Consider the following 24284-nt stretch of genomic DNA (forward strand, 5'->3'; position numbering starts at 1 on the left):
TCCTTGCGACTCTCACAACTGAAGGCTACTGAAGCATGAGTGTGTGTTCGTACTATTATAACCTATGCGTTCGTTTGTGCTGAAGAAAGGTTGTGTAATACGCTTGGAAGTTACTTCACTTGTTTTTAGCAATAACTATGGCGCCAGGGCGTTCTTGACGTATAAAAGCTCAATGCATATTTTGATGTTGTTTTTTTTTTAATATTATTTCTCATGCACCGCCCTCGTCCGCCAACTTGCACGACTTAACAACATGCTCGTCATGGGTTCAAGCCTAATAAGGACCGAGAAAACCATACGTAAGACTGACACTATCCTGCTATGCGCAATCTAAAAATTATGTTTAATTCGGCATATTAGCGGCACAGGCAAGACTTCATCGATCAATGCACCAACTTTTTTTTTTATCGGGCTGATATGAATAACCTTGGCATTTGTTTATGATTAAAAACGTTTATCTTTAAATTTCATTTATGACCTTTGATTATTTCAATCAAACATTAAATTCTGGTTATATTTTGTTTATGTTCTTATTTTATATTTTTAAAACTATTACAAACTTATTGTTGACACCAGACAACAGGATTATTTGTTTTCCCCGTATTCGTACACTAAACGTGAGATACTGAAGTATGTTTTAAGTAAGGTAATTTAATTCTTGGGGTTAAAACTCCAGTCATTTGGTTCGGGGATAATGGAAAGAATGGCTACAGATCGTAACCTTTGCCACGATCGTTAATATTCATGCGATTAGGATTATACATTTCCTTAGATTACTCTAAAACGTAGATAAAGTAATTTATGGAATTTATATAATTTAATTGTTAAACATTGTTTTACAATGTTTTACATCAAAACAATGGGATTATTATAATAAAGATAACTCGAAATTATAATAACAATTTTAATTACACTCGCAAAAGTATTAATAATAAGAAGCTTCCTTGATAATACTGCCATTAAGCAATGAATGTCGCGAGTTCTTTATGTTGCATGATAAATATTGCTATGTGTCGTCTATTCATGCACTTAATCGGACTAATAGCGTTAATGACTCGCCACCATTCACCGATCATGACTCAAGCAAAGTGAACGGATGGTGAATTATGGTATTGACAGTGAATAGAGCATTTAAATAGGCGCGATAAACCGGATAGTTAAGAAGTAATTTGTGCTTCATCATTCGATCGATTCAGCTCGATTTAATCGGTTAAATGTTTCGTGAAGATTCCTATCCATCACCAACAGAGGCAGTGTAGTGTGTTACCAGCGGTGTCACATGATTAGAATTTATATAGCAATTTCTGACGCGTTAGCCGTTGTATCAAAGATCAAATTTACATCTTAATCTCTACGGCCGCTATACTCGGATATTTTATTCATTTTGTACGGGATGATATACTTTTTCATATTGAAACTTTAATAACTTTTGGTTAGTTGAACATTTCAAAAACGGTACAAAAGAACGGACATTAGTCTTATTTTTGTGTGCGAAGAAGTAGGTATTGTAAAGTCTCGTTTTCTTTTTTGGCAATGGGAGGCTTGATTGCTGTTTTATGTTTCATTGATAGTACCTTGTTCCATTAATTTTTCCGGTGATTATTATTAAGATAATCTTTTTTTATTGTTTTAAATTATTTCGCAGTTAAAGTATAGTTGAAGATTAATGGTCCTTACTGTATAGTCTATTTTTCTTTGCGCCAATCGTTGCTTAATGACTTAGAAAATGTCTTTGCATAGTGACAACATTCACGGAATGAAAAAAATACGGTATGAAACGTTCGCATAACTTGTACCGGTAAGCATCGAGAAATTAACAGCTCGTTTTGCAAATGGTCCAATTAATCTTGCCTTTGTGCAGTGAAATGCAGCGTACGCACGTTACACATTGTAGTGACTAACGAACCAGCTCAGCGCAGTACAATTAGGCAACACAGTGTGTCGTCTTTATGTCGCCTGCGCTTGCACTAACGCACTATAAATCAATCACGAGAACATTGTGCTTCGGGCGGCTTTTACCTAGTCGGAAGTGCTAATCAAGAAGGTAATGATAAGCATTCCAATACATCAGGCCTGCGGTGCCTGTTGTCATGGCTCTTAGCGTGCCCCGTTTGTTGAGGGGTCGTGCACATTGTGGGTGGCTGTGTGCGAAATTTCCCATTACACGAACGTTAACTGGTGTTCGCACCGTGGTCATCCATCCCGGAGCCGTGTTGTCAATGTGCCGAACAAAAAGTCAAATGTTTGTTTACCGATGCGTAATTACATAATTGTCACCTTGCTGCTGCGCTCACTGCATCGATGCAGTAGTATACGCACCCATACATTCACTACTGAAGCATTTGCCTGGATGCTTGCTGCCATTGATTGTGTCGGGTTAGATATTATCGGCAATGGGGGATGGGTGTATCACGAATGTATGGTTGCGTTATCATGCATGCGTGTATGTGTGTGCGTGTGTGATGGCATGCACAGTGGAAGGAGCGGGGTATGGAAAATGATGCTTTCTGCGGAAAATCACACCTATCACACGGTGCTTTGCCGCCGCTTCGAATGCACCGAGGTGGAAAGATGCAATCACAAATGAAAGTGCATCGGTGGGTTGTATAACAATTAAAATCACATTCGTGTACGGTTCAGTACATAGTGTTTACCTGTGAACAAGCTTCCAGGCTGAAAGATCAGGACCAACTAGAGCGCACGGCTAGTCTGGTGGGCGTGAGAGAGTTACAACAAGGAGCGGACGTCGGTGGAGGTGTTTGAAAAATAGTTACGCATGGGACTGGATGTGCGTGTCCGGGGCTTTTGGCATTAGTGATTCTATTTCATCGCGTGCTGTCTAGAACTGCTGTACTGTTGTCCACTTGTGCGTTATGTTATGCGTAGCGTAATTATGTATGAAGCGTTAACGAGTGCATGATTGATGTCAGGCGGCTGGCGACCGGAGGTTTGTCCAATAGCTACGCACTGCGAGCATCCTCTTGGTGCAAAGTGTGTTATTTATTGAATGAATTATTAAATGGTTTATTGCGAATGTGTGGTACGGTCGTTGAACTTACATTCTTCTGAAACGGTTTTGTGTTGCATGAGTATGTCATTTGCCATTACAGCAATAATGGTTCTGTTTGGTGTAAGTGGGAAATTAATTTCCAATGGGAAATGGGCTACAAGTTGATCGCAAAGAGACTTAAATGGCAAAAAAAAGAAACTATGAATTACAGTTTTCAGTTAAAGTTTCAATAATGAGTTTTTCGGCAATTTGAAACAGAACCATTAAATAATTGTGCGTGGCGTATTAAAAATGGCTGTTAGCTATTGCCCGACATGGGTTCAAGCCCCATATGGAGAGTGCTCGCAATACGTAGGACTGGCTATCCTACTTTGAGTAATCGACAAATCACTTAAGAAGTAACAACATGATAGAGTGGACAATATGTTGAATAAAAACGAAAATGAAATGTATTTTGAAATGATAAGATTCGAACAAGTTCTACAAGTACTATGCTATAAAAAAGGGCTTTGTTTTTAGAGTTGGGTTTCATTAATCTTTCGTTGAAATTCATTCGTATGAATCTTCAATGATGAGTGATTTGAATCTCGAGTTGAATCTTCAAAGATTCATGATTCACAAATCTTCAAAGATTCGTGAATCACTAAATATTCAGGAATCTCGAAAGATCCATGAATCTTCAAAAATTCCTGAATCTATAAGATTCATAAATCCATTTAAATCCATGTTTCCAGGATTTTCTGAATCTTTAGAGATGTATGATTTTCAAAATATTTAATTTGCCTAATCCCATCTAAAACAAACTCGTCGTGAGTTCAATCCTCGCTTGAACCGTCTCCCCGTAGCAAAACAAAAAAACTATCCGGCTACGTGGTATCGCCAAAGCCGGGATAGGGAAAGCCTGTATAGACTGGTATGACCATATAGAATAATAAAAGAAGAATAATAATAAAAAGCTCAAGCTCTATATAAGTTTAGAGATTTATGAATCCCTTGAGATTCATGAATCTTTCGAGATATAAAAAAGAGATTCATTCAGATTCATAAATCTGAATCAAATTTACCCAACACTAGATTGTTTTGGAAAGGGTAGCAAAAAAGTATTTTAATTTGCATACTTTCAGGCGTTCAGCAAGGTTGGATGAGATAAGTTAGGCTGGAGGCTGGAGATTTATGCATGCCAGATAATTTATCATAAAAAAGCCTATTTAGTTGCGGTTTAATGAAATTATAAATTATGTCATTATGCGCCAATAACCCACTAGTATTATATAAAATGATTTCTATAAATTATACAAAATTATATATAATTTTTTATAAATAATAAAGCAGATAGATACAAAAATATGTATATCAATAAAAGTAGAGGTTGTTATCTATACATTAAAAAACAGTATTTTTTGTCTCTGGTTGCCGCAAAACTGATCACAAAATATTTTAATGAAAACAACTGCAGCAGTGTTGCGCAAAAGCTGTACTTCTGCTGTGCAAATAGTTCTAGGTTAAATAGTGACAGTCGCCCGCCATGGGAGGCAAACCAAGGTCACGTGCGTTGATCCGATGTGAAGGATAGCTCTATCACGACCATATACGACCGTCGCTTGGTCCGGCAAATCGTAAATCGCAAAAAAAGCATAGATATGTGTCTGACCCCCTCCGTCGGCGCATGCAACCAGCACCAAAACGCAATCGAAGTGCAAAGTGACATGAAAAGAAAAACGTGTACTGCAAAACTGGTGCGTGCTGCTCGGAACGGGTTAGTGCTGGCTTGCATCGATAACCCGCAGGCCGCCGTGCGATGCGTTTGTCCCATGGTGGCGCATGGCTGTGCGTTATGCGGCTTAATCTTGTTAGCGCGTACTAACATTTACTTTACGCTTCAGTATGTACGCGCTGCTCGGAAGCCATCGAGTATATTTGACCGTTTGCCATCGTTGATTCGTTGTGATCTATCCACGGCATCTTGCGGAGGACCGGCCGGTCTTTTGCGCCGTGGACGTCGCACGGTTGCAGTGGCAGTTTCGGTTGCAGTTTTCCCGCACTGATCGTGCGATGCCGGACCGGTCGGTGGCCCTGATTGACGAAGGTGCGGCATATTCCTTTGCATCGACTGCAGTCGTCTGCGTGCCCTTATTTAGTGATAGTTTGTTAGATGGCTGGGGCTGTGTTTGTCGATGCACTCACACACACACACACACACATGGCTGCTGGTGACCGTTTTCCGAACGCAACGGAAAGGGCATTTGTGTTAATCTAATCGGATTATTTAAGCTTGCTGGATGGATGTGGATGTGTGCGATTGGTTCTGCTTATTTCCAGAGCAAACGTTGCACACGATCCAACACGATGCTCTCCGGTATGCAAATGAACCTGCTGAGTGAAAATTGTGTTACGAATAAAATGAACGTTTAAACCGACGTGTTTGCGAATTGATTGACTGCAAAGATCTGATTGACTGTACAGGACAGGAGGATTGACGGGGAGGCCGACGGTTTTTTTTTCTAGTGTCGCAAATGTGAAGAAATAATCATACCACATGCAAGCATTGCGTGTAAGAGTAAATCCTTCACCTTCTAACAGAGATGCCATTTTCGCACATTCGCCGTGCAACAATTTGTGGTGGGCAAATTGCCAAGGGACAACCCAAATTGTTTGAATTTATCTCTGTCAACATGTGCAGGAGCGCGCAAAAGAGTTTACCTCCTTAACGCCTGGTACATTTAAACTTCTTCTTAATAATCGGCTCTTTTGGCACTGGCTGTCAAATGTGTTTGCTTGCATGCTGGCTGGACACCGCCGACACACAATGTTTGTATTGCGGCTGCCAAATGTATTTTCACAAAAAAAACATCCAAACACAAACACCATATGTACCGTAGGGGAGCTGTCAGGCGTTTTGCACGCATTTACAGATTCCAAGTTCACACATTGCGGGAATAATTTGTCAACCGTTACCTACTAGGGGGCGGTTGCTTTCTATGTGTTTGCCCTGTCTGCGCGATACGTCGCATAAAAAAGGCATTAATCATAATCAAAAAAAGGAAGGAGACTAATTTCGTTGGTTGCGCTTTTGTCAGGTTATGTTACCTTGGGTGCGTTTTTTTTGTGTAAAATGCGGATAAAGTTGGGGAAATTTAAATGAGGGAATAAATTGATAGGAAAAATGGATGGGTGCTTGGGGTGTGTACCTGTTAGAGCTACTCCGTACCGTGTCACATCGAGTATGTTTTACAATGTTTTGATTCACGGTTTTGTTAGGGTGTGAAATGAATGAAATGTATTCATTCGTGACCGCGTTTGCTTCGCCATTTCATTTCCATATTAATTTCCAAAGAAGCATTTTGGTAAAGAGAGTAAGTTAAATGCTGATTTATACGTGTGTTCAAAACTTATCTTTTATTTTTAAATTTTAATTTTAATCACAACAGTTTATGTTTTCTTATCTATTATTATTCATAACTTCACTATAGTTTTCATTTTCAGTTTTGTTGTAAAATGAATAAGTTTATTATTATTAATCACATTGTTTATGTAAAACAAATATCGTTTTTTTTTCCTTTGTTCTTCTATGCTCATTCTCCATTTGGTGACATTTACCTTTAACCTTTCGAATTAACGAACGAAAAAGAAATGACATTTCAGCTGAACCAACAAAACCAACCCGGACGGTCGTGATATGAAAAATTAACCTCAAAACTTAACCCTGTCTCCTGTTAGCACACAGACGACGGGTGCACACATTGCACGGAAACTCTGTACTAGCTAGACAGAAAGAAAAACTTTCGCTGATGAATATGTTAGTCGGAAAAGTCACTCCTTTCGCCAATTGGACGACAGCCGGACCGAGCCGAGACCGGCCTGACAGTGACTTCCTTGCCAGTGGGAGATCATCAGAGCACGGGAACTATTCTTTACTGATTACGCAAATACCGGTAGGCAAATATTGTACGCACGGCAGGAATAGGAACTTACCAATAAAGATGTTTATCGTGCTGTGCACGAAGGCAGCCAGAAGGACAGCGTTTTACTTCCGATTTTGGGCTTTCCAGGTCGACCGAAGGTTTGCTATCGTTTGAGGGAGACAATTCTTTGTTGTTGTTTCCAGTGCAGTTGTTACATTGACGGGGGCGGGACGGTTTCGTGAGCTATTTCGGGGCCAGGTCGGTTGAGCAGGCCAATCTGATGTCTGGTCAAATTAGATTGTTAGACGTTTTATCTACAGCGTTATTGTGTTTGGCGTTTGCCGCAAGGTTTGATTGGTCGGTCGACGTTGGTTTTTGTGGCTTTTAGCAGCGTTTGTTGCTGTGCTACACCCGGTGGAAAAAAGTGTGTGCTGGCTTTATCTTATCGCGCATCAGTTATTTCCCACCAATGGTAACGTGCAATTTGGTTGAGGTGTAGATAGGTTAATTGGGACGAAGAAGTTATGGCTTCCAGTAAGCAGGTTTTGTTGTACGACGTGAAGTGATATTCAAAGTGAATATTTGCTTTAATTAATAATTGGCTTATGAATATTCGTTTTAAATGTATCAATACGATTCATACTTTACATTGTATTAATTATATTTTTTACTTTATTCATTTTGTATTTATGTTAAAACATATCCCCTTTTTTGGTTTAAGCAATTACACATTTCATAAGAATAAAAAACCGGAAGTGTTTTTGTGTGTCCAAATTCCTTAGAATTTGTATGAACCTACCATTGGAACCAGAACATGATTTCCTCGAGTAAAATAGATTATCAATGAAATGAAAACATAAGTTCCTCCCTTTGGTGCTTCTTGCTCATGAAGGGAAATGCGAATATAATTAAGCAAAATTGCTTCCTTGCACCTTATCAACAGCCGTCTGTGAGATGAGTGCGGTGTGTGTTGGTGAAATCCCTTCCATGTTCATAAATTAACTGCGCATCCCGTATGGTTTAGTGCGATAGCGACAAACGAGGAACGTTTCCCTTTCACCCGTGCCGTAGTCGATGTTTAAACTGGGTTACCGAATTCTTGTACGACGCTTTGACTACTAAAAGCAGATCGCTTCTGCCAAAGCCAATTATTTCCAGCACGCCCTGGAACGTGTTTCCGAAATTGGGCACGGTTATTTTGCTCTACCGGCGGTTTTGTATGCACTTTAACCGGGCGAGAAGTTGGGAAAGCTAATGAATTTCAACGAAGGTGTTAGAATGTTTGAAAGACATCCGTACTAAATGCTATAGTTGGTTTGCGGGGAGCATTCAAAGAACTTCAGGTGTATTGAATTTTAAGCATTCATGAGGATCTAATAGTTTTAGTACATTGTTCTACATGTAGATGCTTTAACTACAGAGTTTTATATTAGACATTTACTGCCTCATTATAAATAGTTTTATAAATACATTTAAATGATATTGTTTCTTTTTCTTATTTCAGGTAAGTGCAAACATACTCTCCTTTAAAAGTCTTCACAGAAATGCTACCATAGAGAACGTACTCGAAAGATGCCAGTACAAGGCACTGCACTCGTTCAACCGGTAAGTGAAAATTACAACTCAATCAGTCTGCTTCCATTATCTTCAGACATCAGAGCACGGTGTGTATGTATGCGATTTTTCTTTAAATCTAAACACACAGTACCGACCGTCGTCGCTGTGTAGGTTAACACATTCTCAACCTGTCTCGTATCATTTAGAACCAGTGTACGAACGATTTCTATTTGCTTGCAATCCACTTTTACCCACAATTTCCAATCGGTTTCAGTTCGAAATGGAACGAAAAGTCGTCGGTACATTTGCTGTGCGAATTGCTTCGGGTTTTCTTTCCCTTTCCGTTTGTCAATGATCTTACTGTGGGTGTGGGGGCCGGCTTATGGGTAAACCAGAATGCACTAAATTCCAGCCAGGGGCTTGAGTGTGATGTTATGAAGTTGACTTGCTTGTGGGTAGCAACATTGGGTGGTAAGCTCTGGGGTTTCCCCGTTTGCGAATGCACGTTGCTTTGTTGTTGCCGTGTGTCTATGCGCGATCATTTCAACCGATAGACGTCCACAGACATACAACTTTAATGAAACGTAGTGAATCGCTTCAAACCAACATGCTTTAAGCAATCTTTAAGACAGAATGGAACGGTGGCATTGGAAAGGCGTATTTTTTGTTTACATTAATTTTGGCAGTAGTTTTAGAGATGATTTTCAACTCATATTATTGTATGAGTTGAACTTTTTGTTCCCACTGTTTGGAGGTCCTGCCCGAGGATATGTACGTACGGAATGCAACAAGAGAAGCAAAAAAAAAACTTTCCGAATGCTTTTCTCAACCGTCACTAAGCTTGGTCTAAAGTTTTTGGCTCCGGTAAAACGAATAAAATGCTGTTGTGGCCGCACCGCCCACCACTAAACCGTACGCCAGCAATGCGTTTGACCCATTCGAGCTTGGGCTTGTCCATCGTTCTCGTCGTTGGGCTGAACAAAGCTTGTGTGTGTGTGTGTGTGTGAAATTTCATGCACAACTCAACCCTGTTCTCTTCCCCTTTCATTTTCCCCCCGGTTTCTCTCTTTCACCTTGATCTCATTTGGTTTCGCTCGTAAGTCCCTCGAATATTAAATATTTTAATAAACATTCCTGTAATTAAGCCAACTCTACTTCCTAGCGGGCTTCCCACTTGCATTGCATTCACGGTGTCTCTGTCGCTCAATGCGTTGTGGTGTGTAGCCGAGCTTTTTCGGTCGAGCATGTTGTGTGTGTGTGTGTGTGGGTCCTCCCCCCGGTGCGATGAAAATAGTCTAGCTGCTCTAGGTGGGCTCGGGCGTTTATGAATGCTATCGTCTGGCGAGATTTGCGTTCATTCTCTTCATTCACCGTTTGGATGACATCGGCTTAACCACTAAGGCAATGAAGGCTAAGGATAAAACATGGGACACTGCAGCGAAAGGACGATAAAAGATACGGATAGGCTATCAGCCAAGTGGGCCTATCTATGGGTGGTTTTTTGTTGCGCTTCCTCGCTCTCTCTCGCTTTGAGAGTCGCAGACATATTGCATACACGTATGCAAACATTTGAAGATAGTCGGTGGAGAAAAAAAAATACTGCAGGAAGAAATATTGTGCCCTTCACACTAGAACACAGTATAATGGGGGAAAAAAAGAAATAAACCCCCCCGAGTCTCATAGGGCCCGGTACATTTCATCGCTTTCATAACACTCCGTCGTGTTTGTAGTGCAGCGGGGCCATGGCAGGGAGGGCTAAGAATTAGTTCGTGCTTGAGTTTTCCAGAAGGACTTTTAGGCTATAAAAATGTCTACTCGTTTTTCAGCCCTTCTTCTGATGGCTTAATTAAAACTGCTCATGTGAATAAGTACCGAAAACCGTTTGTACATTCCGTGAGTTTGGATGTGTGTTGGAACGGTCTTTTTTTGGCTTGTGAAGTTTCGTCATCATCTAGCTATTTGGTAAGTTTTCCTGGTGTTTACCAGTGATGCATTTTATTTGGATTATTCTTTGGATTTTTAACTGAAATGAATGCAACTACATTGTAAAAAGTTTAAATATTTTTTTTTTTGATATATTTGTTTTGTAATATTTTTTAAATCTTGATGCCGGATTTTAAAATGTTACATCAACTATATTTCTTTTGTAAATGCAACGGACACCTTCAACATGCCTTAAGTAAGGATACTATCAATACACTTTGAAGTCCTAGCCCATGCCACGAAAGGTATGTCCCAAAATCGGTTGCAAATTTCCTTCCCTATGTCCCCATTGTAAAATAGCAAATTATCGGCATTCTTACCAAACCCATGCATTAGATTGGCAAATGCAACACGATTGATGTTGTTTTTACTGCCAAAACGGGTGTGTTTATATGCCATCTCTTGCCATCCAGGATGCTTCGCACAGCTTACAGCAAGAACGTGTAGCAACGATGATAAAATGCCTTCATAAAAATTCATTAAAAATTTAAATTTCATACAACGATGCTCTCGAATCGTTGGTTAGTGTGTACAGTAGTGTTTTTTTTGGTTTTGTATCGTCCCTTGCTGCTGTCTGCCTTTGAGTTGGGGTTTTCCCCTGGCGTATACTACACGCCCATGAGTGTTGTTTTATTGGCTGAAAGTATGCTCAGATAGGAGGCACCAAACACTAAAGGTTTACCACAAGTTTGTTCTATCTTGGTCAAACGTAGAACCAAAGGGGTCAACATAAACACACACACACACATACACATAGTGTGCAACTAAGGAGAGATATATTGCTAGCGTTGCATCGTTTTTGCGTCCACCGATATTTGGTTTGCGCCGTTACAGTATTGTCATAGGAAAACGCTCGCATTACCTTCCTAGCCTGAAGCAGCACAGCTCAGTGAAAGAGTCCTTTGGTTTTTGGGGAGGGTAAAACAAAAACTACACTTTACTATCCCATTTTACGTTTAGATGAAACGTTTTTCAACACACTATTTGCGCGCTCTAACTGGTAGCAAAATTGGACAAATGTAAAGAGTACAACAGCCGCTTGGCAGTGGTGTTTTTTTTCCTCTATCCTTCGCCCTTATTGCTGGTGGTAGTGCACCTCGATGCGGAGATGAAAAAATTAACTGATGAAAGAAAGATTTGCTCACAGGTAGCGAACCGCAAGAACCGTAAATGAAACCGTTTTCCCTTTTTATCTACATGGTTCAGCATCATACCCATGTGTCAAGAGTGAACACACACACACCCAGAGAGAGAGAGGGTTCCTGTGCTGTGGCCGGATGCAATGATATTGGGGCGCAATCCTTGTTTTGGGCAAGTGTTCCTGTTGGCAGGTTCGGCACGTTGAAAGCTGAAACTCCACACATTTAATAAACTCATAACTGCAGTGTGCACCATTGGGGTTTTTTTCGGAGCGGTTTTTGCCGTTGTTGTGTATACCAATGGATGGTCGCATGGTTTTGAGGTAACAGTGCAGAAATTGCTGCAGTTGTGGTTTCAGTACATCGGTTTACATTTGCTGTGGCAGAAGATAGGCTGCATAGGGAAATGTGTTTTTTGTTCTTACTGAGGGAAGGCTGTTTTGCTGTCATGTTTATCCATTGAGTCACGTTGTGTAGTTTCTGCGAATAGCACAGTTTGTGTTTGCAGGTAAGTGAATAACAGCTTATTGGTATTATGGCAGTAATATTAGTTTTTTTTTGAGAAAGAATAAAAGAGAGCCTCTGAAAAGCTTACAAGTGGTCAGTGTAATCACTCTTCACAAAATTCTGCATCCTTTGCAGACTAATATAATAGCCATTACTAACTAGTGCCCCCAAAAATCCCCCCGGGGCGGGGGACCCAACCGTAAGACACCCGGTGGTGTTAATCCGAAAAGATTGTACAAAATTGCTCCACTCTCCAATGGTGTGCTAGACATCGTCATAAAAGTAGTCCATCTTCTGAACGATGTTTTTTTGTTCCACGAACACTTTGCTCCACACCAAACCCCAGGCAAGCTAATGCTATTAGAAACCTTCAATTAGAGCTGTTCCGAGAAGTGGTTTACGAAATACTGCAACGCATCGTCTACAGTTGCAGCTGACAGTGCGAACTGAGTTATAGCATTTTAAGCTTATTCAATTCCATAGATTTTCTCGACGAACACACAAAACGTTCCCGGATTGTGTGCGTTTGTATGGCTCAGCTGCTGTCCCAGAGACTGTACCGTTTGCCAGTAAAGTAGAAAGACAAGTTCACTCGACGTGTGCAGCACGTTTCGTCGCACACGGATAGATGGTGCTAAGTTTTGTCAAAGCATCTTCCTCCCCACGCACAAAGCGTTCTAGTTGACCGAATGAATTCGAATGAAGCTGTGACTTTGCTTCGTTGTCGTCTGCCAGCAGACAGGCTAGGGAGTTATGGAGGGATGTTTCTGCTAGGAATAAAATAAAAGAACCGTATGTGCACTATCGGAGTTGCCCTAGCCAGCGTAGGATCCTGTACGCTATGTCGAACTGCTGACCAAATCGCTGGTCAGCAGAGTAGCAACAATTGGACAGTTCTTACGAGGGATCCACTTTCCTAATTCTAGCATCTTTTGCTCGACTTTGCGCGCTTTCTCTCTCTCTCTCTCTCTCTCTCTCTCTCTTTATCTCTCTCTCTCTTTATTTCCTTCGTAGTAGCCCGCTTGAGGCGACGAAATGATAACTACGTACTCGCTATCGGGGCCGTAACTTTTGTCCTGGTTGCCTAAGTAAGTGCGAGCAAATGCATACAACCGCCCTTTACCCGGCACATTAAATTGATGGGCGCAGCCGATGGGAGAAAAATGAGATGAAAAAGAGCTTTTACTTGTTCGAGCACTTATGATTACCTTCGCACCCGAAGAAGACCGGGTCCGGACAAGTTTGATATGCTCTCGAAGTGCCTAGGTGTATGGATGTGTGGGAAATGGTTCGAACGTGAGTGGAGTAAAGTAACCTGGACACCCGATAAAGCAGAAACGACAGTGGCAATCATCGTAAGAAGGCAGGATATGTTGGCACCATATCTTTAAAGCACAAGTAGCCCGGAGGCTAGGGTGGACGTGGCAGGCAGGCCAGGCATGTGTAACGCCAGAGACGCAGAGCATAAACATGCCGGGGGTGGGCCCTTTTATCCATTGCACCGGTTCCGTGCTCATCCCAGTGCAGGCCGGTCTTTGTTATCCTTTGATTCCTTATTCTTGGCCTATCCGGGCTTGGCTTCGTTTGTCAGGGTCAGAGAGTGTTGTGTGTAGTGTGCACTTCGTTGTCCGGCGTGTTATGTTACGTCGTCGTTTGCGTTGCGGTGGGGGACCGTCCGGCAGGGGGTAGTTGGATCGTTTCGTCGTTTGCTGCTGACATTAGAGAACTTCTTGGCGAGATGAAATTGAATGGTTTCGTTTATGCTAGCACGTGGGTGTGTATGTGTGTGTGTGTGTGTGTGTGTGTGTGAGCTGGACCCCCTCCCCTTTCCGTACCGTTTGCTAACAATCTAAGACGGTCAGCATGATGGAGGAGGCCGGACGAACTGTAGGGCGTCAACGATGACGTCGACCTTTTGGCATCAGCTAGGGGTTAGGGAGACGGAGCGTGCGAAGGGAGTTAGTATTACTTCCTTCCTACGTATTACCAACACGTCCACGTCGTACTGCGGCGCTAAGGCTCGGAGTATCGTAAAAATTGTTCGACTGCCACTACGGTTAGAATGTGCAAGCAGGCCTCCCCCATACATTGGCTTCCATTTCCTGTGGCAGCCGGATCGAAGTAGTAGTAGCCGGTACGGAAAAGCGGACTGATTGACTTTTAACCCGGAAGGAAAAATACTCCACGCCTGTATATCGAATGACTTGTGATACCGCAGCAGAAAAGGGTTGCAGCCGCTCACACTCGCACGTCTCAGCCGCTCGGCAGCTGCTGCATAAATAGTGTGTTGAGCTTACCGATCACCACGCATTAAAACTTACACGTACCGAGCCAGCTGTGCGGGTGGCATTTTGATGGTATTGCCACGATAAATTGTGTACCGAAGAAGGACGTGTCCGTTTCAATGGCCGGCCATTCTGTAAATAGTTGATTGATAGTTTTCGGCTTCAATATTGAGTGGTTGGGACAGTTAAAATCAACTCGATTGAGGTTTTTCGGTAGTGACCGAACATTTACTGTTCTTTGCGATTGGGTGATTTGTTTCGGCAATCTGGGGGGCTACATAGAGGGTGACAAATGATGAATGATTGCTATTGTTTTGCGATGATCGATTGTTATAGTTTTGATTCGAGAAAGGGGTTTTATTGAATATCACTATTCAACAGGTGTGGTTGAAAGCTGAAGCACGAAAGTGTTTTTTTTTTGGGTGTGTCGAGAATTGCTTCATTTTGTACCCAGTGGAAAATACAATTTTGCTTTACCATTGTAAAAGTAAATAGTACATCTGAATAAACAAACATTGAATTTGAATTAAAACCGTTTGCTATGAGTGCTTCTCTTTGTTTGCGATCAGCAGTGGTGGTAAGATTGCTCGAACCATACCAAGATATTTGCATTCGATTTTCATGGTGCAATAAATCGAAGCAGTGAATTAAGTTGTTGTCATGAAAATTTAAGACGTATGCTAAAAATAGCAATCATACAAGACGAACCGTCGTTGCAAGGTATCGACACATCAAACCGTGGGCGCCTCCATCGGTACTAAAATGACATTTATGTCACCGGATTGAACCAAGCTCTTAACGGTGTGTCGGTCAATAGCTTTTCAAAAGGGTTACAAAGGGTTTAAGCTTCTACAGACTGTTTTTTATTGCAAATGGTTTCGTTTTTATTTGTCAAGTTGAAGCACTTTTAGATCACATGGTTTTAATTGCCGATTTGTTTGAGTTCAAATAGTTCAGAGTTGTTGAAATGCAAAGTTTGTTTGATATTATGTGGTAATAGTTACCATTGCTTGACTCACACGTAATACTTTGCTTAATTTCATTTCCAATGATATATTTGGTTTATTCTGTTGTCTGTAGAACAAAGGTCCTTCAAATCTCTTCTCCTATACGCTGTTCCATAAACAAAATCTTAATTGTTTGAAAATCACTAAACCTGGGTGTGCTGTCTCACTAAACGCCGGATATCGCAGCTAGACGACACGGAAGGATTAAAGGTCATCTGTTCACATGGAAGCTTTGCTTGTTTAGGTCCCATTAAGGCAAGGGGGATGAAATGTGTTTGTTGACTGAGTTACCTTTTCCACGTCGGTTGACATCCTTTTTACCTTTACTTTGATAACTTTGTGGGAAGATTACGTAGCTGCTCGTAGAACGGTATGTGTGGTAATAGGACCGAAGTTTTTACCCAAAGTGTATCGCTTTTCGGAGGCTGTTGATCTACTAGACATGTGCGGTTGCGGTTATCGTTTGCCATTCTTGAACTTTGTAGGCTCGACTAGATGTGATCCCTATTCTTACGCAATATTGCATTAGTGTTTGCATAAGATGAGCCAAACTGGAATGTTTTAACTTAACTTAAAAGACTATCTTAAAGTTGCTTAATTTGTTACATAACTAATTTTATTATGTTTCTCACCATTTTACTTATGTTTTTATTTACGTTATTTAGTGAACATGAAATATGATATAATGTTTTAAACAAAGTAATAAATAATGAAATATTGTACGTTGGCTGTAGAACAATTCAATGTTTATTTCTTGTTATTTAAGTGTATGACAGTCTACTGTTTACACAAGGTTATTGAAATTCTTTTATTTGGTCAACGTCTTACGTTGACATTCTGGCTGTCTATAAAGGCTTTCGAGGCTTATTCAGTAACACGCAGTCAGTCATTGCTACGAATGAACGATCTATTCTAGATTTGAACCTACAATGGGCATGTTTTTAAATCGTTCGAGCTGAAGACTGTACCACGGATCCCTTGCAAATATGGATTTTTTTAAAGTTCCTGCAACAATGAACTGAAAAACACTATGAAAGTTTAGGAAAGGTATTGTTCGAAACATGTAAAATTTTAATAAGTGTAATAAGTGGTATTCAAGGGGTTAATAGTGGTTTTCAAGGGGTACTCATTGTTGTTACACACTTCCATGACTCTAATTGGAAGTGAACTTTATATGAACAATGAACTGAAAAACACTATGAAAGTTTAGGAAAGGTATTGTTTGAAACATGTAAAATTTTAATAAGTGTAATAAGTGGTATTCAAGGGGTTAATAGTGGTTTTCAAGGGGTACTCATTGTTGTTACACACTTCCTTGACTCTAATTGGAAGTGAACTTTATATGATGGGATTTGGACTATATGGCACCCTTTTTGGATAGGTTTCTTGGAAATTCCGATTGGATTTGTCCAACTGGGGTGGTATAGAGTAAAATGTCCTGATGTAAAGTTCTCATCCCGTAACAAAGAATCAATAAAGTGTTCCACAACTATGAGAATTCCTGGAAACCCTGTATTATGTGTAAAAAAACTTGAAGAACCGCCAATATGATTATGGAACATTTTGAAAATTGCAAATATCCTTTTTATAATTTTTTTTTGTTTCGTATGTATTTATACAACAACACAATATATATATAAAATAAAACAAAATACAAAAAAATAATTGAAACGATTTTGAATAACAACTACTTTTATTAGCAATTCATGTTTAGGAAGGAGTTCATTTGTATCAATAAAACAGTTGCACGGCGCTGAGTTTCCCTAATGATTGACAAATGAAAGTACGCATGAGATAATAAAGCAACAAGACAAATGAAGTTTCCTGCTTTCCTTTCTTGCTCGCTGGCCTGGTTTAACTTATCTTGAAAAAAAAACCCTGGTATGATTACTTTTGTGTACAGTCGTGCATGCGAACGCTTACCTCCTGTTTGATGTTCGTGCGATTGCATGCTCATTTATTGCCGCAGTTTCGAGTCCTTCCGTGTCCTTCCAAAATCCTTTAACACGACAGTTCTGTGCCGCACTTTCGCAAACTCCGTTAGGGTAGATGGGTGGGGTGAAGGGGAGGGGGGGAGGAGAAGGAGGTTCCTTTCCCCTTACTCACTGGTGCCACACCGACCGATGGGACGCGTAGGTTTCATTCCAGCCACGGGAGTGTACCGCCCGGGAATCGATCGCACCACCACCACCGTTTGCGCTGTGTGCGGAAATGTGTTGGCTTTTTCTTTGCGTCGTTCTCAGCTTTATTATTTTTTTGTTGGCTCATTGCGCTCCTGCTCCTCCATTTCAAGCATTCTAATGGTTGAATGCTGCTCCTTAGACTGCAACCGTTACGGTTGCAGGCGAGCCCCATGTGAGCTTCATTCTTTCGCGCCAAAGGCACGGTAAACCATTCCTTCCGGTGTCACTGGCCCGCAGTCGCTAGTGCAGCCGGCCCGATGCCTCGGTGGGTTGTGCGCGGACAATGGACTAGCCAAACAGCATATGCTGCTGGAATTACCATATCCTCACCACATCGCACCCTCCCCTCCGCATCGCTCACGTTTGCCCGCACGATTGTCTGAATTGTCTGGATTTACAATACACATCCCATGCTCTGGCAGAAGGTACCGATGCGGTCGAAAATAGCGATGATGGTTGCGGCGACGGAGCAGGACAGGGAGAAAGAGGGCGATGAAAAACTATCAGCAACATTAGACTGCTCGGGCTCGGGCTGGATTTCCTTCTCTTGTTTTTTTTTGTGCGACATGGTACTGAGCAGTATCCTTTTGGTGGTGTGCGAGTCGCGTCGAAGGACACTGCAAGGTGAGTCATGTGGTTGGTTCGGCGAGAGCTGGAGAGAAAGAGAGAGAGAGAGCGTGCGCGCCCGTTGGTTACGGTTGGCAACCGTGCCCACACCCAAACACACTCGATACCCGACCAGGATCTGGACGAGGGTTGCGGAAAAGGGGGGAAAACCAAGGGCGGTAGGAAAAGAGTGACAGATAAGGAAGGTGGGGGTGGGTGGTTGGTTGTTTGTATTTTGTTCGGTAGCATAGAAAAACCGTACACAGTGTGTGCTGCAGAAAGCAAAAATCGAAAGAGCAAACGATTGTGTGTGCACGGTAGCAGAAGACGCAAAAAGAAAAACCGCGCGAGAGATAGAAAAAGAGAGATAGCTCACTGGACGTACCACCGGGGCGAGGGAGCGGTGCCGATCCACTAGGACAACAAACGCACATGTGGTTTGCGGATTTGCGCGATAGCTCGGCAGCGGGGGCGGTATGAAAAGTGGAAAAATCATAATGGTTTGATAAAAATAGATCGTCATTCAGTTACTCGCCCCGAGCGGGGGGCACCGAACAACAACACAATCGTGCGTGCGTGCGCGCCCCGAACACGGCCTCGGGAAATGGACAACACGAGCGAGAGAGAAAAAGAGAGAGCGAGTTAGTGAGAGCATCCAGCAAAGGGGAGCATGAGTGCCCTTTAGTCACTCACGGTGAAGAGGGGGTTCGTTCTGAGAAATGCTTCGTGTGTGTGTTTCGCTTTATGCTGTGGGAGTTGGGGGGATGATTTGGGGGGTGGTTTGCGATCTCGTTTGGAGCATGGCTTGAGTGAGCCGGTTGTTTGTTTCCGTTTCCAATCGGTAGATCAAGATATACGCACACACGCGATTTGCATACGCGGCTTCAACCGGAAGATGGCAGCAAGGTGGGTATCAGTAGAGGGTGGGACGGGTGTTGTTTTACATGTGGTAAATCTCACCGCTGCCTAACCTAACGATCGGTTTAATATTTTTGCCCCATTGGCCGGGAGTCAATTTATCGGTGTTTGTTTACGGGGGTTGAATCGACTAGCTGATTGCATCATTGGTGTGTGTATGTGTTTTGGTAAGATAAATAAACCACGATCCGATCAGTTCACGGTGCGATGCTATATCAAAACTTGCGATCGTATTTGTTGTGCTAATAGTTGGGGTGAGATAATGGTGTATGAAAAGACGCTTTCGACACTTGGCTGCTCGATTAAGCTCTATTTCGTCGACGTTTAGATCCAGCTCTAACGACGTGTGGATGCGTTTAGTTTATTAATGGACTGATAATGGTGGTGAGGGTATTTTTTGCAAATATACTGCTCTTTAATTGACGTACTTAAGATGACAGACGGTTCTACGAAAACTGTATTCTGCTTACTGGGTTTTCCATAGGTTCTCATTATTTTGGGACACTTCATCGATGCTTTCTAATTAGATATGAACTTTATTTGGAATAAGACTTTCCTTAACCCGTTTTGGTTGGTCACATCCAGAATTCTTATTCGATTCCAAATGAGGCTCCAAATTCCAAAGTAGAGTTCCCAAAGTGTCCCAAAATTGTAATAACCACTGAACAGTTCACAATCCTTTTGACTTGATTTAAAATAAATATTATCTTTTACCTAATTATTTTCTCACCATTACGTCAGATTGAGCCATATTTGATTTCTGTAAGGTACAAAATACCGAATAAAAGTTAATTATCAAAAAATCAGCTCGATTTTGTTTAAACTTTTGTAGTTGTTGAGTTAATGATAGGAGGTTAATAAAATATTTAAAAGTAATTATTGGATATAACAGTTTATAATAGTATTGGATATACTAGTATTAGAAGGTTTCGTAGAGTTATATTCCTTTTTTCATGGATGGAGATTGATGTAGTTGATTTTTTACCATAATAGTATATTGCCAAAACTTCAAGAAAAGTGTATATATTTGGCTATTTTAATTATTGTTGTTCAACGAATGGTAATCCCTATCAGGCTAGACTACATAAAATCTATTATATATTTGAATTTAAATTTTATTATTAAACGTTTGGTCGCTGTTTGCTAGAAAGCTAGGTAAGCTAAAAGCTTATCGTAGTGTATATATAATCTTGTGAATCAATCCATTATGGACATAATTGTATAACACAATGAGTGGAAAGTGGCATATGAGCAGGAAAGTGGCATATACCATAATGAGTGGAGAGTGGCATCCATTCTGTCCGGTCTACAAGGACACGATGCGTCTATTGAATAGACCACTGGGTTGATCCATACTGCAAGTCTATATTGTTTACTTTATTTTACTATATTTTAAATAACCATCCTCTCACAAAAACAAATACCTTCGGTGTGCTGGATGAGAACTTTACTGCGTCGCCAATTATTGATCCATAATTACATGTACTCTGATGTAGTGGACCATTGCATTCATGACTGCAACCGCTTTCAAAACATTGTAGAGATCAATCGAACAATTCAATCTGAAATATTGAACAAAGCTCGGAAGGTTGTAAAATTACATCTCTACATCATCATCATCATCATCATCATCATCATCATCGCCAGATCGCTTTCCTCCGTCCAATACAGAGCGCGCACTACTCAACAAATTACCCACTTAAGTGTAGGGTAATTCAAAATAAAGAGCGAAAACCCTCGAAACATTTACATCATTTTCATAGGTTTCCGTATGGGGGCGGCGGCCTGTACGATTACACCAAGACGGGGGCTGCCATAACCTTGGCTGTGGAGGGCGAAGCGATCGATGATCACCAAACCGGTCAGAAATTGCCACCTTTTGGGGTGCGTGCAAGTGCAAGATTTGTTCGTCAAACTTGTAAACAAAATGCTGGCAACAACCGGCCGCCGTTTCGTTATGCCTTTGATTTTGTTTCACCGGTAGTGGAGGTGTTGGGGTTGCTCTGTCAACAAGAAAAGAGCCCGCTGATGAGGGTTTGGTGTGCATTATGGCCGGAAGGTGTTTGTAGCTGCCTCCGCATAAAAATACCCACAGACAAACTTATGAATGCTGACAGACGTTTGCTTTCCTCGAGCATAAATTTGCTTCGTTGTATGCTTCGTTGTAGCCACATGTTCAACGCTCGGTCTCTCTATCTCTCCGTCTTGTAGGAGCCTTCTTTGGCTCCACCATGAAAAGCCGCTCTCGCGAGCATTGCATTTGGCAGCTTCCCCTTTAGCCGACGCCGTGACCGATCGTGATCGCGCGAAGGGGTGGTTGGCCAGCATCAGCGCCAGTGTCGCTCTCCGGTGTCCGCTTCGGGGATGCTCTTGCTCTCCGTGAGTGGCGTGCGCGATTGCCCCAACCGAACCGAACCCGCGGGGTTGTTCGGTCGGCGAGCGCCCCAAACAGCCGAATGTGCCGCGTGCCGGCGCGATGGTGGCGCGCGTATCTATAGTTTCGTTGTCGGGCGTCGTCGGGCTCTCGGGGTTTTGCACTTTGTTTAGGTTATATTACGCTGGCGCCGATCGGGAAATTCAGTCAGTTATTCGCGGTACGTTGCTTGTAATGGTGGCCATCCACCGTCTGTTTGTCCATTCGTCCTCGTCGTCACTGTCGTCCTCGTCGTCGTCGTCATCATCGTCATCGTCAGCAGCATCATCGTCCTCCCGCTGTGGTTGTTGTTAGAGCACGTTGACGCTGAAAGGCGCCAGCCTCACTTGTGTGGCATTTGTTGAGCGGTGTATGTAAATTTTTGTGTTACGGGAAATTGTTTTGTTTTAGTCCAGGCCGTGCCGAGTCTGTGCTGTTAAATCTTATTGTGGTTTTCAAACAGACAAATACACTTCGTGATGTGAATTTTCAAAACCTGTGTGTGCATACTAATCCATCAGAAGTGGAACATGCTTACTGCTTTACTCTGTGTTAATTGTTGTGTGATAGTTTAAAACTACTCTCCCTGACTCTAAACGACACTGAGCTGAATTGTATGTTGAAAATCAAAACAGAATTGGAAAGAAGTGTTGCTTAAAAATTTCCCACTGTTTTGCGGATGCATCTGCTTAGTGGTGGCGAATAACGAAGCTAGTTGGAATAACGAGAAAGAAAATAAAAACGATTATAGCATAATCACTCCGAACAACATTCCGCCTGCCAGGCCGATTCAAGTGTTACATGTAACACGGTGTAAAGCGTCTGTCGAAATAAGCACTCCCGAATCCATCCGCAAGTAAAGCAGTAACGAAACAAAATCAAGTTACACAACTTTATTGTGGATGTTAGATATTTGTATGCGTCTCTAGCTGCGTTTGTTTGTGTATGTGTGTGTCTATTTGAAGATGTGTTTCGTTTATGCAATAGGAAAAAGGGAACTAGAAAATCTAAAAAGAAAAACTTCAGCCGTGAAGCACTTTTTTGTGCTGTTTCTTTTTTTTCTGTGCGGAGCCCAAAAGTTTAACCTGACAAGCGCCGTGCGGGCGCATGAGTGGCGCAACACGAGTTCTTTGTGGATTGGCGAAAAAGTAAGATTGAGAAATTAAAAGTGAAATAGACCGACGCGTGCAGCATTGGCGATGAAGATTGTGGCCTGAAGAATGAAAGAAAGTGGGTAACAGCTTTTGTTGTTGTTGTTGTAGCTCCGCGCGTCCGCCCACTCTCGCTCTCGTTCTTTAACAGTGCCTGTGGGTGCAGTGAAGTGAAAGTGTGAAGAATTTAGCACCAAAGCAGCGCAAAGCAAGCAACAATCTCGATGTAGAAGCTTCTCTTCTGTTCTGGCATTTTGGGATGGTTTTTTTTGTGTTTGTTCTTTAAATTCAATTTATTCAATTGCTTTTCAGTTGTAATACAACGCAGTGATCGGGCCGGATGTGATAACGAGAAGAAGAAAAAAAAACAACCTGTGAATTCACGTTGAAGAAGTGTGTATGTGAGTGTGTAGGTGTACTGTAACGATACCTATTTGGAAACGTCTGTACTTGTGAAGAGTGAAGTGATAGCAGTGACACAACAAAGCAGATTGTTTGCCGTCCGGTCGTGAAAACCCGGGATAACAACATCGTTGATCCCGCCGTGGTGCTTCAGCAGTTTGGCATAGAAATGCGCCATCGTTGACCCAACAACATCATCCGTTACCGGAAGCAAAGTAATGCAATGTTCTATTTTTCTGTTAAATGCTACTCGTAAGATACTAAATGTGTAAAAAAAAAGAATCTTCGTCCTGTTCTGGAAGGCTAGCGATTTCTTAATGGTAATTTCCTGAGTTTAAACAACAATACGTTTATCGTCGCGACTCGTCCAGCTATAGCGGGCATCCGTATTCGCTTGATATTAGACTAGCAACTGTGTGTTTGGTTTTCGCTCCCAGACTGTGTTGTTCTATACCAGCCAACGATTTCCCGGATAAATCGTGTTCCTCGTCGCGTTTTGTTCGCGCGGGCTTCATAGTTCTATTTTTGAATAGTCTGCAGCTAGCAGCAAACTACTGTTTTTTCTCCGGCTTGGTTTTTGTCGATCGCATTTGCTGTGCTGTACATTGACGAACGACGGCCACCACCACCACCACCATCAACTAGGGGAAGGGAAAAGGGTATAGAAACACACACGTTCAATGGCAGTGGGCAAAAACTACCGCTCTACGAGCGAAACCATTTCGTTAGCAAAAACAACAAATATACGCTTACACCGAAAACGAACACAAACACACAGGCGCAAAAATACACCACGTGCTCGTTTTTCGCTCTTCTTCTGGTTGCGCCGGAAAATGATAGATCCCTTTTCCCGGTGGGCGCGCCAGAGGACGCGGGTGCGGGGCCTGTGCGCGGGGCCGTATTTTGGCCGATTTCCATCGCGGCACTTCCATCGCAGTACGCGTGCAGCAGAGCGCCGTTAGGTGTTTATGTAAAGTCGCAGACATTTTCCTCGCTCAAACGCCCTCGAGATTTGCCACCGGGACACCGGGCTGCTTTTTTGTTTGCTGCCCCAACCGATTGCTTTATGCTGCTGCCAAACGGTTTGTCTGCGTGAGTGTGTGTGCGGCGTTTTCCTATCTCATTTCATTTTCCCTGGCGGCACCTAATTCGTCAATCCGTTGGCGGCTGTAAGTGTAAAACGTTCGATTTCAATCGCTCTCTCTCTCTCTACTTCTCTCG

At 42.1% G+C, this 24284-nt stretch overlaps 1 protein-coding gene across 8 annotated transcripts in view; it reads left to right on the plus strand.

Annotated features, from left to right (window-relative positions):
* Window positions 1–24284, plus strand: part of LOC1279080 (pseudouridylate synthase RPUSD2) — a 209481-nt gene that overhangs the window by 19915 nt on the left and 165282 nt on the right. The window contains exons 1-2 of one of the 8 annotated variants that reach the window (XM_061658827.1): window positions 21597–21691; window positions 22974–23278. The exons of 1 other annotated variant lie outside the window; for it this stretch is intronic. The gene's annotated coding sequence lies outside the window, so the exon portion shown is untranslated. Of the gene's footprint in view, window positions 1–21596; window positions 21881–22973; window positions 23279–24284 lie in introns of those variants that run through there. 6 more of the 8 variants (XM_061658828.1, XM_061658825.1, XM_061658826.1 and 3 more) reach the window with 6 other exon arrangements.

Source organism: Anopheles gambiae, chromosome 3 (assembly GCF_943734735.2).
Source record: "Anopheles gambiae chromosome 3, idAnoGambNW_F1_1, whole genome shotgun sequence".
Classification (NCBI taxonomy): Eukaryota; Metazoa; Arthropoda; class Insecta; order Diptera; family Culicidae; genus Anopheles; species Anopheles gambiae.